General features: G+C 45.7%; 1 protein-coding gene and 1 long non-coding RNA gene across 6 annotated transcripts in view; one reads left to right on the top strand and one right to left on the bottom strand.

Annotated features, from left to right (window-relative positions):
• The window catches only part of BCAR3 (BCAR3 adaptor protein, NSP family member), a 282319-nt gene that overhangs the window by 123729 nt on the left and 143352 nt on the right, over positions 1–15238 (bottom strand). The window lies entirely within an intron of this gene.
• Positions 9003–14686, top strand: LOC129059028 (uncharacterized). 3 transcript variants are annotated; one of them, XR_008524636.2, is made up of 5 exons: positions 9138–9342; positions 10088–10252; positions 12608–12932; positions 13785–14014; positions 14530–14686. It is a non-coding gene; the product is annotated as an uncharacterized LOC129059028 (long non-coding RNA). The 3 variants fall into 3 exon arrangements; XR_010138086.1 differs by having other exon boundaries at positions 9956–10252; positions 12608–12800; XR_010138091.1 differs by lacking the exon at positions 13785–14014 and having other exon boundaries at positions 9003–9342; positions 9956–10252; positions 12608–12800.

Below are 15238 nucleotides of genomic sequence, written 5' to 3'. Positions count from 1 at the left end.
GTGCAGTGAATGTCAAACAGACCAGCTAGTATATTTCTAAATTGAAGTATCTGAAATTCATTTACTGATTTTCTGTTGCTCTGAGGTGTCAGTGAGAACAGTGGAAAAACATTAGTTTTTCTTGATTTTCAAAGTTCCCTGAGTACCTACTATACAGTATCTACTGCATAACCTACAAAGTTTCTAGTGCAGAGCATGGGGGAGGTAGCAATAAAGACCAGAAGAAAACCTTGGGCAAGCCATTCTTCCCCTCAGTCCCTCCATTTCCTCATGAGTAAGTGAATATATGCCCACCTCACAGGTTTCCATAAGAAGTCAAGGAAATAATGGATGTGAAACTGCCTAGCACATAGCAGGTTTCATTAATTATCACTAGAATTGATGACACATTCTATCATTTGTCTTCACAATATCCCTGTGAGATAGGAGGCATCTCTATCCTCATCTTACATGGGAGGAAACAGACTCAGGAAGGTTAAGTAACTTCAACCATAAATTCATTCAATAAATGCTTGTTGTATGCCTACTGTGTGCCAAGATACATAGCTAGTGAGAAGCAGAATTCGAATTTGAATCAGGGTTTTTTTTTTTTTTTTTTTTTTTTTTTTGAGACAGAGTCTCGCTTCTTTGCCCAGGCTGGAGTGCAATGGTGTGATCTCAGCTCACTGCAACCTCCGCCTCCTGGGTTCAAGCAATCCTCCTGCCTCAGCCTCCCAAGTAGCTAGGATTACATGCACGTGCCAGCATGCCCAGCTAATTTTTGTATTTTTAGTAGAAATGGGGTTTCTCCATGTTGGCCAGGCTGGTCTTGAACTCCTGACATCAAGTGATCTGCCTGCCTCAGCCTCCCAAAGTGCTGGGATTATAGGCGTGAGCCACTGTGCCTGACCTGAATCAGGTATTTTAAGTTCAGTGGATCTTTCCATCAAACCACAACCATATTCACATTTGTATCCCCTGGGCCTGGCACATGGTAGATGCTCAATATATGTTAATGGTTTAATAGTGGGAGTAATTTAAATATAATTTTTTGACTAGGTAGTATTCACAGAGCCATTGCAGTATGGTTCACAAGTTAAAACTATATAATAAGGTACCCACTGAAAAGTTCCCCTCTTACCTCTGTCTCCCATCTGCCCAGACCCCCTCCCACTAGAGATAAGTACTGCTATTAATATTGTACGTGCCTACCAGAGTTTCTATGTGTGTGTGTGTGTGTGTGTGTGTGTGTGTGTTATTACCCCCTCCCTACACAAAAAGTAACATACTATACCCATTGTTCTACACTTTGCTTTTTAAAAACCACTTAATATATCTTGGAGATTTTCCTATATTAATACAGAGGGACTCTCTTCATTCTTTTTTGCATAGCATTTCTTTGAAGAGATGAACCATAATTTACCAAACATTTAGCTTGTTTGCAATCCTTTCTTATTACAAACCATATGGCAATAAATAAAATGTGCAAGTATTCTGTAAAATAAATTTCCAGAGGTAAAACTGCTGAGTCCAAGGGTATATGCATTTGTAATTTTGATAAATAATGCCAAATTGCCTTCTATAAGGATTGTACCAGTTTCTACTCCCCAGCAATGTAAGAAAATGCCTATTTCCCCACAGCTTGGCCAGAAGATGTTATTAATAACCCCTTCAATGTTTGTCAACTTGATAAGTAAAATATGAATTTTAGTGTAATTTTAATTTACATTTCTTTTATAATAAGTGAAGATGCTTATCTTTTCATTTTTAGTAGACTTTTTTTTTCTTTTTTGGAATTTGTATTCCTATTTTTCTACCCATTTGCAGGTCTTTTTCTTACCAATTATCTAGGACCTCTTTCCATATTAGGAAGTTTAGCTCTTTGTGCTATGAGCTTCAAATATTTTTTCAATGATAATATTAAAAGGGGTGACATATGCAAAATACTGTTATTTTAGGAAGCAAGTAGAATGAATTAGAGAAGTGAGAGACAAGTTGGGGGCACTGATCAGAAGGCTGTGGAATCACTTCTTGCCAAACGACAAGGGCTTTCTCTAGGCTGGTGGGAATAGAGGTAAAAGGCCAAAGTTATTACAAAGAAATAATTGACAAGAGTTATTAATTAGCTCCAGGCACTGTGGTGCATGCTTGTAGTACCAGCTACTCGGGAGGCTGAGATAGAGCATCACTTCAGCCAGGAACTTGAGGCTGTAGTATGCTATGATTGTGACTGTGCATAGCCACTGCACTCCAGCCTGGGCAATACAGTGAGCCCCCACTACAAAAAAAAAGTTAATAATTAGCAATGATAACAATTACAATAACATTAGCTATACTTGGTTTAGAAGTAACTACATGCCAACTACTATGCTAAGTGCTTTACAAGCTTTAAGCCATTAATCAATACTTGCCCCATTTCACAAATGAGAAAAGTGACTTTACCAATTAAGAAACTTACTCAAGTTCAAATGAGATTTAAATGGCAGAACCAAAGCTAACCCCAGGTCTGTCTGACCCCTGCTGCTTGGCAGAGTGGAGGAGAATGATCAAAGGTCTTCAGTCAGAGTACCTGAGTAACTGCCTGGCTTGGCAACAGATGTCAAAGCTGGAGAACAGCTCCCTTTGGCTGGAGGGACAAACTCAGTTTTAGAAACGCTGAGCATTTTTCAAAGCTCATTCTTGTCCATGACCACTCTTGCTATAGTGTCTCTGTGAGTCAAAGAGGGTAGTATCCCTATTTTACTGGTGAGAAGACTCAGGTACCACAAACTAAATAACCAGATGTTCTATTCCCTAGGAAACCTTCCCTGACACCCAGCATAGGTCAGGTTCCCCAGTTATATGTGCCTTACAGCACCCTCTCCTTCCTGGAATTTGTCACAGCCAGTAATTATTCATTTCTGTTATTGCTGTTGAATACCTGTTGCTCTATAGACTCTAAGATCTATATCTGGTTTTGCCTTTGTTCTGTTCTTAGTTTGGGGCCTGGCACTCAGTACTTATTGAATGAATGAACTCCTTTGGCTTTTCACCTTTATATTACATCATAAAGCTCCCCATAGGCTAAATAAATATAATCCCCTGAATGTTGGTCATGCTATAAACAATTTTAGAATTCAAACTTCTTCAAGTCCACAACCAGGCTTCACCTAAACATTTATTTTATTTTTATTTTTATTTATTTATTTCTTTTTGAGATGGAGTCTCGCTCTGTCACACAGGCTGGAGTGCAGTAGCATGATCTCAGTTAACTGCAAACTCCGTCTCTTGGGTTCAAACGATTCTCCCGCCTTAGCCTCCCAAGTAGCTGGGACTACAGGCGTGCGCCACAATGCCAGGCTAATTTTTGTATTTTTGTAGAGACGGGATTTCGCCATGTTGGCCAGGCTGGTCTAGAACTCCTGACCTCAAATGATCCACCCACCCCAGCCTCCCAAAGTGCTGAGATTATAGGCATGAGCCATCACACCCAGCCACACTTAAATTGTTAAATATTGCAACCCTGGGTTCCTTTGCCCAAGAGACACATGAACGGACAACATAACAATGACTTCTGAGCAGCACAAAAGGCTTTGTCAGGGAGCACTCAACCTGGAGTTGATCCCTTCCTGCCACAAAGTAATTGGTTGAGTCCCATCCCATAACAGCACTAGTTAACAGGCAGCTGGGGTAGGCATTAGATGAAATGCACTTTAACAAAGAACAATCCCTAAAGTTCTTGCTTTGCCAAGCCCTAACAGTAACAGGTAAGGAATAACAAGTGCTTAAGCTATCACCAAGGAAGATCAATCAGAAAAGCTGAACTTGAACAATTGCAGAAAGAAAGATAGAGAATTCCCTGAAGTTAATATATCATAACTACTGATACAAAGAGCTGGCCACACTGATATGGACCAGAAAGGCAAAATTCTGCAATATTTTCAGAAGCCTTACCCTCTAGGTGCCTGCCCCTGAAGAGCTAGCCATGAACTTGGTGTCCAGTCTACTAGGCAGGGAAGTCAACTCAGCTTCCAAAAGGCCTGTGTGATAGCTGCATACTTACTATCACGTTGGCCAGAGAAATCATTGTCTGAGGACTATGGCTTACTAAACCTCAGTAAATACTATTGAATAAATAGTGACAGAGTGAAAAAAAGATGAACTTCTTGACAACACAGGCTCATTTTCTATGCAAAGTACACCTCAACCTGATTGTCTATATTTGAACCACCCATTTCAAGACTTACTCTTATCACCAAACTCTGGAGCCTGTTTCCCATTTACATCCTCAGTCTAATTACTAGCTTTTTTTTTCACTAATTATCCTCTTAATTCAACAATTCAAAGAAATACACCAAAACGTCTCTGGATAGGAATTCCAGATGATTTAATTTCCTCATTTACACAGCTTTCCTTTCCAGTTTTTCCTTACAGTAAGCGTGTGTGTGTGTGTATATGTATTTTTTTTTTTTTACATTATTTATTTATTTATTTTTGAGACAGAGTCTCACTCTGTTGGCCAGGCTGGAGTGCGGTGGAGCCATCACAGCTCACTGCAGCCTCCATCTTCTGGGTTCAAGCAATTCTCTTGCCTCGGCCTCCCTAGTAGCTGGGATTACAGGCGTGTGCCACCACACCTGGCTAAGGTTTTTTTGTTTGTTTGTTTATTTTTTGTATTTTTAGTAGAGACAGGGTTTCACCACCTTGGCCAGGCTGCTCTCAAACTCCTGACCTCAGGTGATCTGCCCACCTCGGCCTCCCAAAGTGCTCAGATTACAAGTGTGAGCCACCATGCCTGGCCAGCATATATTATTTTTATCATGTAAAATGTTACTTAAAAACAAATTCAAAAACATATTTTAAAAATATAAACGAAGTTTTAAAAATTCATTGAGCATCTACCATATGGAAAGCATCACTAGCCCTGGGAGGTATGAAGGTGATCACATTACCAGGACTTTCATCCTAGCAGGGAACATGGCATGGATCTGGAGTGAGAGAAGGATGAGCTGCAGCAGAGCTCCCAGTGCTGTGGGAAAGCAGAGAAGGGAGAGATTAAAAGTGCTGGGGGCTGGGCACAGTGGCTCATGCCTGTAATCCCAGCACTTTGGGAGGTTGAGGCCAGTGGATCACCTGAGGTCAGAGGTTCGAGACCAGCCTGGCCAACATGGTGAAATCTGCCTCTACTAAAAATACAAAAATTAGTGCTCACTTTGGCAGCACATATACTAAAAAAAAATACAAAAATTAGCCGGGTATGGTGGCACGCGTCTGTAGTCCCAGCTACTCAGGAGGCTGAGGCAGGAGAATCACTCAAACCTGGGAGACGGAGGTTGCGGTGAGCCGAGATCGCACCATTGCACTCTAGCCTAGCAAACAAGAGCAAAACTACATCTCAAAAAAAAAAAAAAAAAAGTGCTGGGGACAGACTGTTGACGCTGGTGATGCCCGTAAAAGTAAAGGAGAGAGAGGAGTTGTAGGGGGGCAGGGAGCTTGATTATGGAAATGAAGACAGAGGAAACAAATGTATGTAAAACCTAGTGGCAATGGCCACCTGACTGCCTTCTTGAGTTATGACCGGAAAGGGCTCAGTTTAGATGCTTCGGGCTACCCCGGGGTTGGGGGTGGGTGGTGATGATGAGCTGTGCTGCCTTGTTCTAGTGCAGGAGGAATGCAGATGGTTGAGGGAAATGCAGGGAACAGAAAGCATTTATGCTTCACAAACTCCCCTATACAGAAGGAGCCAGACTGACAGAAAAACCTGACTTGCTTGGATGTACCAACTCAGTCTCTGAGAGCAAAGTCAGCCTTCCAGGGGTTCACTTTCCTGTACATACTAAGATAAACATCCTAAAATGCTCATGGCAGCATAATTTACAGATAATCTGTAGAGGAATTATTTAATTATAGCACATCTATACCTGGCATGCACTCTGCAGCTGATAAGAATGAGGTAATTCCATAGGTACTGATAGACAGCTGTGAAATGTTAGGTGAAAAATACAAGTTGCCCTTTTCATGTGAAAATAACAGACTTCTGTAATTGTGTGCATTTGTGTGGGATTATGTACAAATGTCTTGAAGAATTTCCTCCCATCAAACTGAGAAGTGAAGTTGACTGGTGAGCACAAAGGGATGCTCCTTTTCTTTCATGTTATTCTAAACTGACTTTTTTCTGATTATAACTAATTAATTTATTTTGTTTTATAATTTACATAGTGCTTACTATGTGCCTGGTACTGTTCTAAGAACCCTACATACATTAACTCATTTGATTTTGACAATAATCTTATGAGGTGGCACTGTTCTTTTCCCCTTTTACAGATGAGGACATGGTCCTTGCCCAGGTCATAGAGCAATATGTAAAGGAGCTGAGCTCTGAACCCAGGCCATCTGGTTCAGACTTTGTGCTCTTAATCACTAGGGTTCAGTGCCTCAAAAAGACTAAATAAACAAATAGCACTGCTTTTAGAATCAGACACATCTGCATTTGAATCCCAGATTTTGCAAATTAGCTGTGCAATTCCTAGCAAGTGTCTGAATTCTAGATCAGTTTCCCCATATGTAAGATGAGGATAATAGTTACATACCTCATGATGCTGTTGTGAAAACTCCAAAAAATATGTTTAGTGCCAGGCACTCAGTGAGCACTTGATAAATGTAGACTATTTTGACTATTAAGATTAAACTACTAGCCCTTTAATGTATATTACTTTTCTAGGCCATTTTCTTGACTGGCTGCTTGACATTATTGGGTACTTCAAGGGTGAGTGGAAAGGAGGAACTTGGGAAAAAGGGGGAATCTGACTGAAAAAGTAGAAAATGCTAAATTAACACTTCTGTTTCACAGTTTTGCCTAAACCGAGTCCAATTAAGCCAATAAGATTAATAATATGTATATGAGTTTTAGAGTCATTCTGGGGTAAAATATCACTATACTCAGGAGGAGAATATGGAGCCTCAGGGATTGCCCAAGGCCACTGAGCAAATTACATAGCAGAGCCAGGACTGAAGGTGAGACATTCTAATTCCACATCCCATCCTCTTTCCACAACACCCACTGCCTGAGCCAGTGTGGGGCTATCAGGGTTGGGAAGTGGTGACTTCAGCCTCTCAGAAGGAAAGCATTATAGAAATGATAGTGGTAATGGTCCCACTGGGGAACAGCCTCCCATTACTTCACAGGCTGCTGTTGCTGAGTGGGAAAAATGGTCTCCCCTGCACTTCAGAGCTAGATCGAAGCAGGGGCAAGTATGACAGACACACCCCTTCCCTGTGGGGTACACACAGACTGGGATCAGATTACTGTCCCTTTCTCTCGGCTGTTTAAGGTGCTTATTTTTACAGGAGTTATCATTCTACAAAGCAGGACACAACCCACCCTGCAAGAGACAGGTGGCCTCGGCAGGCAGGTGGTTGCCAGTGGGTGGCGGGAGGGGCCAGATTAGAGCCTTGGTCCTTGCTCCCAGCTCAGCAGCCTCCTGCTTGTGCCTGTTCCTTCCTCATTTTCCACCCAGGAGCAGAGGGGGCAGGCAGAGCCCAGGAAGGAATGTCCATTTGTGAGGCTCTGACCAGAAGCCCATTTTTCAGGCTCAGTCAATCTCTGCAAAGTAAGGGTCATTACCCCAGTCTCCAGGAAAACAAAAAATGCAAATGGAAATGGACAGGAAAGACCCAGAGTTCTCAGCCTTTTTTCCAATAAGACATGAATATGTACAATTCACTCCCACGTGAGTGGCAGGGGTGTACGATCCCACACCATTCTCTTTCACTCAAGAGACCTTTTGCTGCTAAAATGTGGACAACTCTTAAAGCTGGAGTTCATTACACTATTCTCTCTACTTTTGCATATGGTTGAAAAATGCCATGATGAAAAGTTAAATAATGTTTCTAAAATCCCTTTGGAATGCAAGTGAGTGAAAGTGGTGCTATGATAAAGACAATCTAGGGTTGGCCAGTTTGATTTTTAAATAAGTGATTTATAACTGACATTGCATTATTAGGAATGAAGTGCTCACCGCACAGCTTGGCGTCCAGTGCAAGAGCAGCTGGCACAGCAAGCTGGAGGGCTGCAAGAGGCTGTCAGTTTGGCCCTTTCCTCTCTGGTTCCTTCCTCACAGGAACCCCCCTCCCCAGTGCACACACAGCTGCTGTGGGGCACTCCTCTTGACTCCTCTTGTGTGGTAACCATTTGGAACTACTTTTAATGGTGCTGTCGACAGTACTGAGGTTTCCAAATGGTAAGAATAATTTCCAGATAGTAACACAGTCAAGCATAAGGAGTCACACAAGAATTGGCCTAGGTGTCTGCAAAGAGGGTCAGAGCACCAAAGGTTCTGATGGGGGAAACACAACCTAAATATGAATCATAACAGCTATGCTTACCAGCCCAGGGCTAAGAACTTTGCGTGCATCATCTGAGTTAATCCTTTCAGCAACCCAGAGAGGTGGGGGTTATTAAGCCCTTTTTATAGACGAGAAAGTGGAAGCACAAAAAGGCAGAATAACCAGCCAAGTTCACAGAGCTGGGATGTGGAGCTCCCTAAGCTGGCCTCCCTGACTCCACTGCCCACTTCACCTCCCAGTGTGAACCCTTGTTCCTCAGAGTGAGTGGGAGAGTTTGGGGTTGATTGCTTGAGCGTGGTGTGGAATGGCACAGTGAGTCTTAAGAGAAGCAAGCAAGCTGGGTTAGGTAAACTTAGCCCAGTGCCTGGCACTTGCTAGGCATTCCATAGATATTTGAGATTTGGACTTTTGAACAGAGTTTCAGACATAGGGTCAGAGTGTGTGGGTGTCTCAAGCAGGTCAGGAACCACAGTCAAGCCTCTACATACACTTGAATTTTCCCCATGGCAGGAACCCACATTGAAGATTCACAGGTGTGTCCTAGCCCCGTCCTGGAGCTGTGGAGCAGCTGCCTCTCCAGTCCCCGGGGTTTGTCATAAATGCCGAATCTCAGCCCCACCCTAAGGCACTGACTCAAAACCCACATTTTAACAAGACTCCCGGTGACCTGTGTGACAGGCACTGCTCCAGCTCAACAACTCTCCTGCAAGGGAGCAAGCCAGCAGTCATCCTTCCACCCAGTACAGGGGAAATTTCTTTTTCCTGTACTAGGCTTAGGGAATAGCACTTTGCGGGGCTAACCCCTGGTGCTGCCCTAACCTCTTCCTCACAAAACCTTTCATACAGCTGTGGGAGGCAAACTTCTCAGTCGTCAGCATTTCCAGGAAGAAAGAACCCCTTGAGTGATCTCCATGTGACCTCGTCTGTCTCAGGTTCATGAACATGAAGGTGAGAGCAGCTCTTCCTCACAGCATGACCAGGCAGTGACAAACACGCCACATGGAAGGAAATGAGTGAACAATCCTCGCATATTCTGAAGTGAGTCATTGGCCTTTCTTGTGGACTGGGTACTGGATGATTAAATTTCTGGTTTCTGTTTCCTATTTCAGAATATACTGATGATGAACACATAGCGTCCCCCAAAGTGCAAGGTGCCTGGGGACAACAGATCAGGTGGTCCTTTAAAACATTTTATACAAAAATAATATTATACTGTTACCACCTTGGTAACACAGTAAAAATAGAGGACAGGTAAGATGCCTCTGTAAACACGGACTGTGATTTTGGTGACTAGTAGGGGGCAGAAACTCAAGAGCACCTGCTGTGCTCCTCTCCCACTGTCCATCTCCCATCTGCTCTGGGCTCTCATTGTGGAGTGGAGCTGATACTGGTCTCCACCACCAAGGCTCTGCCTCTTGCTCGAGCCCCTGAGCACCTATTCTTGGCACTCTATGTGCTTTGCCCACTTAATCCTCACGACAGCTTTTTGAGGCAGGTATTAGTATCCCTATTTTATAGATGAGGAAATTGAGGTGCAAAGAGAGTCTAAGTTGCCCAAGGTTGCATGTCTAGAAAGTAGCAGAGGATGAGAATACAGATCTGACCAGGATTCTAAAGCCCGTGTCATTCCCTCCACACCTGGTTGCTTCAGCCTTGCCCAGCTCCTGGTGGAACTTCCGGTGAGGGATGCTCACAGAGCACAGGGAGGGGAGCTCCCCTGGCATGTGGAAATCACATCACACTGTTGGCTGGCAACTCCACTTCCATGTCAATCTGGTGCCAGCTCTGGGATCCTGAGATGCCCTGCATGAATCACCAAGGGACAAAAAGAGGACTTTCCAGAGACTGATGCCCTCCCGGCCACTGTGGGATCCCGGCTACCGTGACTGAGCCCAGTCATGACCCCAGAGTGCTTCACATCACATCATTCTTGCTCAGCATCCAAAATGTGAGTCCTCTGGGCATGAATTCTCTCCTCCACTCCACTCTCCATGGCTCTCCTGGTCCCTTCCTCTTTCTTCTTCCTACCCCTTTCTTTTCCAAACCTCTCATCCATTCTTCTCTATAGTCCCCTTCTCCATACTTGGAGGCCTATGCCGTCTTAATATCAACCTTCTCCAACTTTCCTGATCATTAAAATCACCTGATCATCAGAATCATGCACATCCCCCGGCTCCTGTCCCAGAGGTCTGAACTGGGGAGATCCAAGTGAGACCTGGAGGCCAATGTTTAACAAGAGCCCATGTGTCCTTATGATCAAACACATTTGGGAGACCCCAAACCACACTCCTCCTGTTGTAATCCACCAAACACTGTTCCTAATTCACCCTGGAAATGGCTGGGGTCCTCAAAGCCACCCACTCCTGTCCTGTGACAGCACCTCCAATGCTCCAGCCTCAAAGTAAAATGACCTCCCAACTCCAATCACCTTCACCTGTGCTCTACCTCAGCCTACACTCTGGCCCACCTGGGCCTCGTTATTCCCTGGGACTGCTCCTCCCCTGACATCTTCAGGCCAATAGCTTCTTTCTGCCCACATTCCCCTTGCCCTCCCACATTCCTGTTCCCTGGCACCTGGCCCTTGAGCATAATCCTTTCATGCATCGACATTATTCTGGTCTATCAGGCCCCTCCTGGGCTTCCTTCTTCCTTCCCTGCCCACCCATGGTTAATCACATGAGCCAGTTTGTTGTCAGTCTGGACCCATATCCTTCTGTTGTACTTACTCAGGAATGCTCAGATTAATTCATTCCATCTTCTCTGAGATCTTCAGAGAAACCCCACAACCCTGCAGGCCCACCCCACCACAAATCTAGGGTAAGCTCAACTTCCTCTAGAATTAGAGCCCATGAGGCCATCAGGCTTCAATTCCCACTCCTTTTCCCCCTACAATGGAACTCACATCACTGTTAACCTCTCCACCTGTCTCTTCACTGTCTCACTCCTGTGGTTCAGTAGAAACCCACCCAATATGTTCTTGCTGCCATCCATCCCATTCCCATCCCACTCTATCAATCACCCTCTTTCTCTCTCTCTTTAATGCCTCCCTCTCAGCTGGCTGTTCCAGCTCAGCCAATTAAGCTGCTCAAGTTTCCCTTGCCCTGAACAGTTTGCTTGATTTTATGCCCCTATCTACCATCTTTATCCAATCTCCTGTCTTCCTTTCACCAAAGGCTCTGTAATTCTCTGCAGTCACGCCTGCCTCAGCCCCTCCTCTGAAATTGCTCTCCCTGAGGTTGATAATGACTTCTTCAGTGTATGATCCTGTGGACAGGATTCAGAACTTGTGTTACGTGGCTTTTCTGCTATATTTGACATTGTTGACTGCTTCCTCTTTTGTGAATCTTTCAGCTCTTGTGACCTCTGAGACACCGTTTTCTCCTGACTCATTTGCTACTCTTTTGCTACCTCTCTGACAGTTTCCAGCCTGTCTTTCTGTGTGTCCTCTTTCCACAACCACCTTGAAAATGGGCGTATCCAGGTCCTGCACTTGGTCTACTCTGCCTGGTTATCACACACACTTCCACAGTATAATGCAACCTGCTACTGCTTCTCTTTTTTTTTTTTTTCTTGAGACAGGATCTTGCTTTGTCGCCCAGGCTGGAGTGCAGTGGCGAAATCAAAGCTTATTGTAGCTAAAACATTGGTTTGCTAAATGTTGATTATGGGACAGACGGTTTAAAATTTGCACACTCCACAGCCAGCTCCCGCTTCTCTTGAATTCCCACATATTAGGATGGCATCTCCATCCAGCTATTGCCCAAGCTGGAACCCTGGGAACCACCCTGGGTCCCAGTCTCTCTCCATTTCCACCTGCACACAAATAACACACAGCCAATCTCTCACCAAGGCCTGGGGACTTTATCCCTGAGGAATCCTCAAAGTCATGCCCTCCTCTCCTTCCCCCACCACCGCTCTGGCCCAGGGTCCCTTCCTCTCTTGCCTGGACTCTCCATTGCTTCCCAGCTGGTCTCCCTCCCTCCCGTCCTGCCCTTCTCCAGTCTGTCTTCCATGCAGGCTCCAGAGTGATGTTTCTGAAAGGCGAGCTTGATCCATCCCTCCACCACTTAAAGCCCTTCAAGAGCTTCTTGCCACCCATAAGTGGAAATCCAAATTCCTCAGGATGCTTCCCCTGAACTCACCCTTTATTTGGTGCCTCCAAGCCATTGCTCCCACAGTTTCTTTCATTCTCTATCTAACCAACTCCCATCCCTTGCCCAGGCATCGTGTCCCCAGCAACTTCTTTTTTGGCTCTGGCTTGGCAATTCTCAAGGGTGTTCCTGTGTTACTTTCTACTTACCAGATTATATGGTAAATCCAGCTATTAGCTGTGGAGAGAAAGTTTGAAGACTGTTTTAAGGTGTTACAGCCTCCTCCAGCCCTGATTGTTACCTCAGTGACTGGGAGCTGGTGTCTCCGTGCACCCACAAATGTATCTGAAGCCAGCCCTCCTCTCCTCCCTCAGCCTCTCAGAGTGAAGCAGCAGGACCACCCAGGTACAGTACATCTCGAGCTCTGCACCTCAAAGGGAGTGGCCTCTCCTGGCTATTGGCAAAGCTACCAGAAACTTGGCTTCAGACCATTCACATCTAAACAGGTGGTCCAGATATTCTGGCAGGGATGTGGATGTAAGTTTAAAAGGGGGAGAGGTGGAATCATAAAATGCCGTGTTTTCAGACTGCCCTAAACCCTAAGGGCCAGGCCAGTTGTGAGGGGATAGTCCAGCTGGGAGGGAGGGTGTAGCCCACTTACCTGCCCACCTCAGGCATCCTGAGATGCCGGAGCAGGCACCCAGGACGCTGTTTATAAGACAGCCTACATGCCCTGCTGGGAGGAAAGTGAAGAGGCCGAGACTGATGCCAGAGGCCCCAGGACTTTGGGACGCACTGTCTTGAACAGTCTTGGGTGCACTGCCCTCAGCCTTGGACAGGTGGGGGATTCTCACTACTATAGGAGATGGGGAGACCTTCACCTGGGCCTGGAGTGCTGAATGATGCCAGAGAGAATACTATACAATTGGACTCTGTGGCATCCTTCAAGTGTCCTCTGACCCAGTCCTGGAATGGATCACAAGCCCCTTCAAAGGGAGGGCTAGGCCGGGCATGGTGGCTCAAGCCTGTAATCACAGCACTTTGGGAGGCCAAGGCGGCGGATCACCTGAGGTCAGGAGTTTGACACCAGTCTGACCAACATGGAGAAACTCCATCTCTACTAAAAATACAAAATTAGCCAGGCGTGGTGGCGCATGCCTGTAATCCCAGCTACTCGGGAGGCTAAGGCAGGAGAATCACTTGAACCTGGGAGGCAGAGGTTGCGGTGAGCCAAGATCATGCCATTGCACTCCAGCCTAGGCAACAGGAGCAAAACTCTGTCTCAAAACAAACAAAAACAAAAACAAAAACAGAACAAAGAGAGGGCTAGAAAAGCTGACACATCCAGGCTACCTTCTGTGTCCTACTGAAAGCCAGCTCTGCTCACAGGAAGGGCTACGGCAGAGGCAGGAGCAGCAAGTTCAGAGGAGGCAGCAGCAGAAGCAGTATGGCCAGTCCTGACCACTGAAGCAGAGCATGGGAAGCAGGACAAGGCAGCTCAGCCAAGGGGGCAACTGGGGGCTGAAATCTAGCCTATGCACCTGTATCACAAGCTGTGTGTCCTGGCGCAGGACTGCATTTGCTGGGGAAAGGGGAGCCTATTTCTAATCTGCAAAAAGGTACCATTTTGGATTGTCACAACCTTGACAGATGAGACACTGGTAGCAGCCATGAGAAAGTTTAGGAGAACATAAGAGGAACCCAGGATCTGGCGATAGATGACAAGGGCTTTGGGATCCCCAAGGACCTTACTGGGTGGGGGCTTAGAATTTCAGCCGATTGAGATGCTTCCCAGGCCCATGACTGTGCCCTACTCCTCCTTTAACCCCTTCAGGACCATCCCACTCCCTCCAAGCCTACCCCAACCATGAGGCCTCCGTGGCCAGAGGAAAGAAGGTGGCATACTCATGACTGTGGCCCTGGCTACCTAAACTCCAACAACCCACTCCTGAGTGGGGTGGAGGAAACCTGATAAAGAGAGGTGTCCTTAGTCTGCCCGGTGACTGCCACTGTGCTCAGCCTTTAGCATCAACCTTGGCTGCTAAGCTAAGTCTGTGGCCAATCTGTCTGTGGCCTAATGTCAGGTGAAAGGGGGCTGTTGAGTTTTCTCCCTTTGTTTCATTCCTATTTATAGCTTCACCTCAACAGCATCCACTACTGACGACAGCCCACAGGTTCTAACCTGCCCAGGAACTTCTAGGAAGATTATAGCCTTGTTCTGAAAGCTAACAGCACACAACACAAGGGAATCGTGGCTCCTGCTTTTTTGGCTTGGTACAGAAGGTGGACAGGCAAGTGGAGCACCCTCTTAGGCATAGACAGGGAGGGGATGCAGCGGAGGGGACCTAGCTTTTCTGAACCCCTGCTTTCTGCTGTACATATATGTTCATATTTAATTCTCCAACAATCCTGTAAAACAAGTATCATTATCTCCATTTTACAGATGAAGGAACTAAACCTCAGAGAGAAGAGATAACCCTGGTTGGCAGTAAACTGTAGAGATCCAATTTGAATTCTCCCCTCTGTCTGGCTCCGACACATGGGGTTTTCTTAACTCACACTGTGTCACCTGCTGAGTGTTTCCCTTGAGGGGAGAGAAACCCAAAATAGTGAAAACGAACAGAAAAAGTTTGAAGAGTTCTGCTTCGGCACTTGAAGCCAGTCTCCCTACGGTCTTCTTCCTATTCATGCTTCCAAGATGCTATCAGGGAGGCTGGGTGCTGGGGACATTTACACTCCTTGCTTCCCCCACCCCAACCTCAAGGATTTCTATAGGGGTGAAATCACCTCATTAAAGCTGTACCTTGTTGCGGGGATGGCGGGGGGGTGGATGGGCAGAAGAA

Source organism: Pongo abelii, chromosome 1 (genome assembly GCF_028885655.2).
Source record: "Pongo abelii isolate AG06213 chromosome 1, NHGRI_mPonAbe1-v2.0_pri, whole genome shotgun sequence".
NCBI lineage: Eukaryota > Metazoa > Chordata > Mammalia > Primates > Hominidae > Pongo > Pongo abelii.
This window is presented reverse-complemented; position numbering and strand designations above follow the sequence as displayed.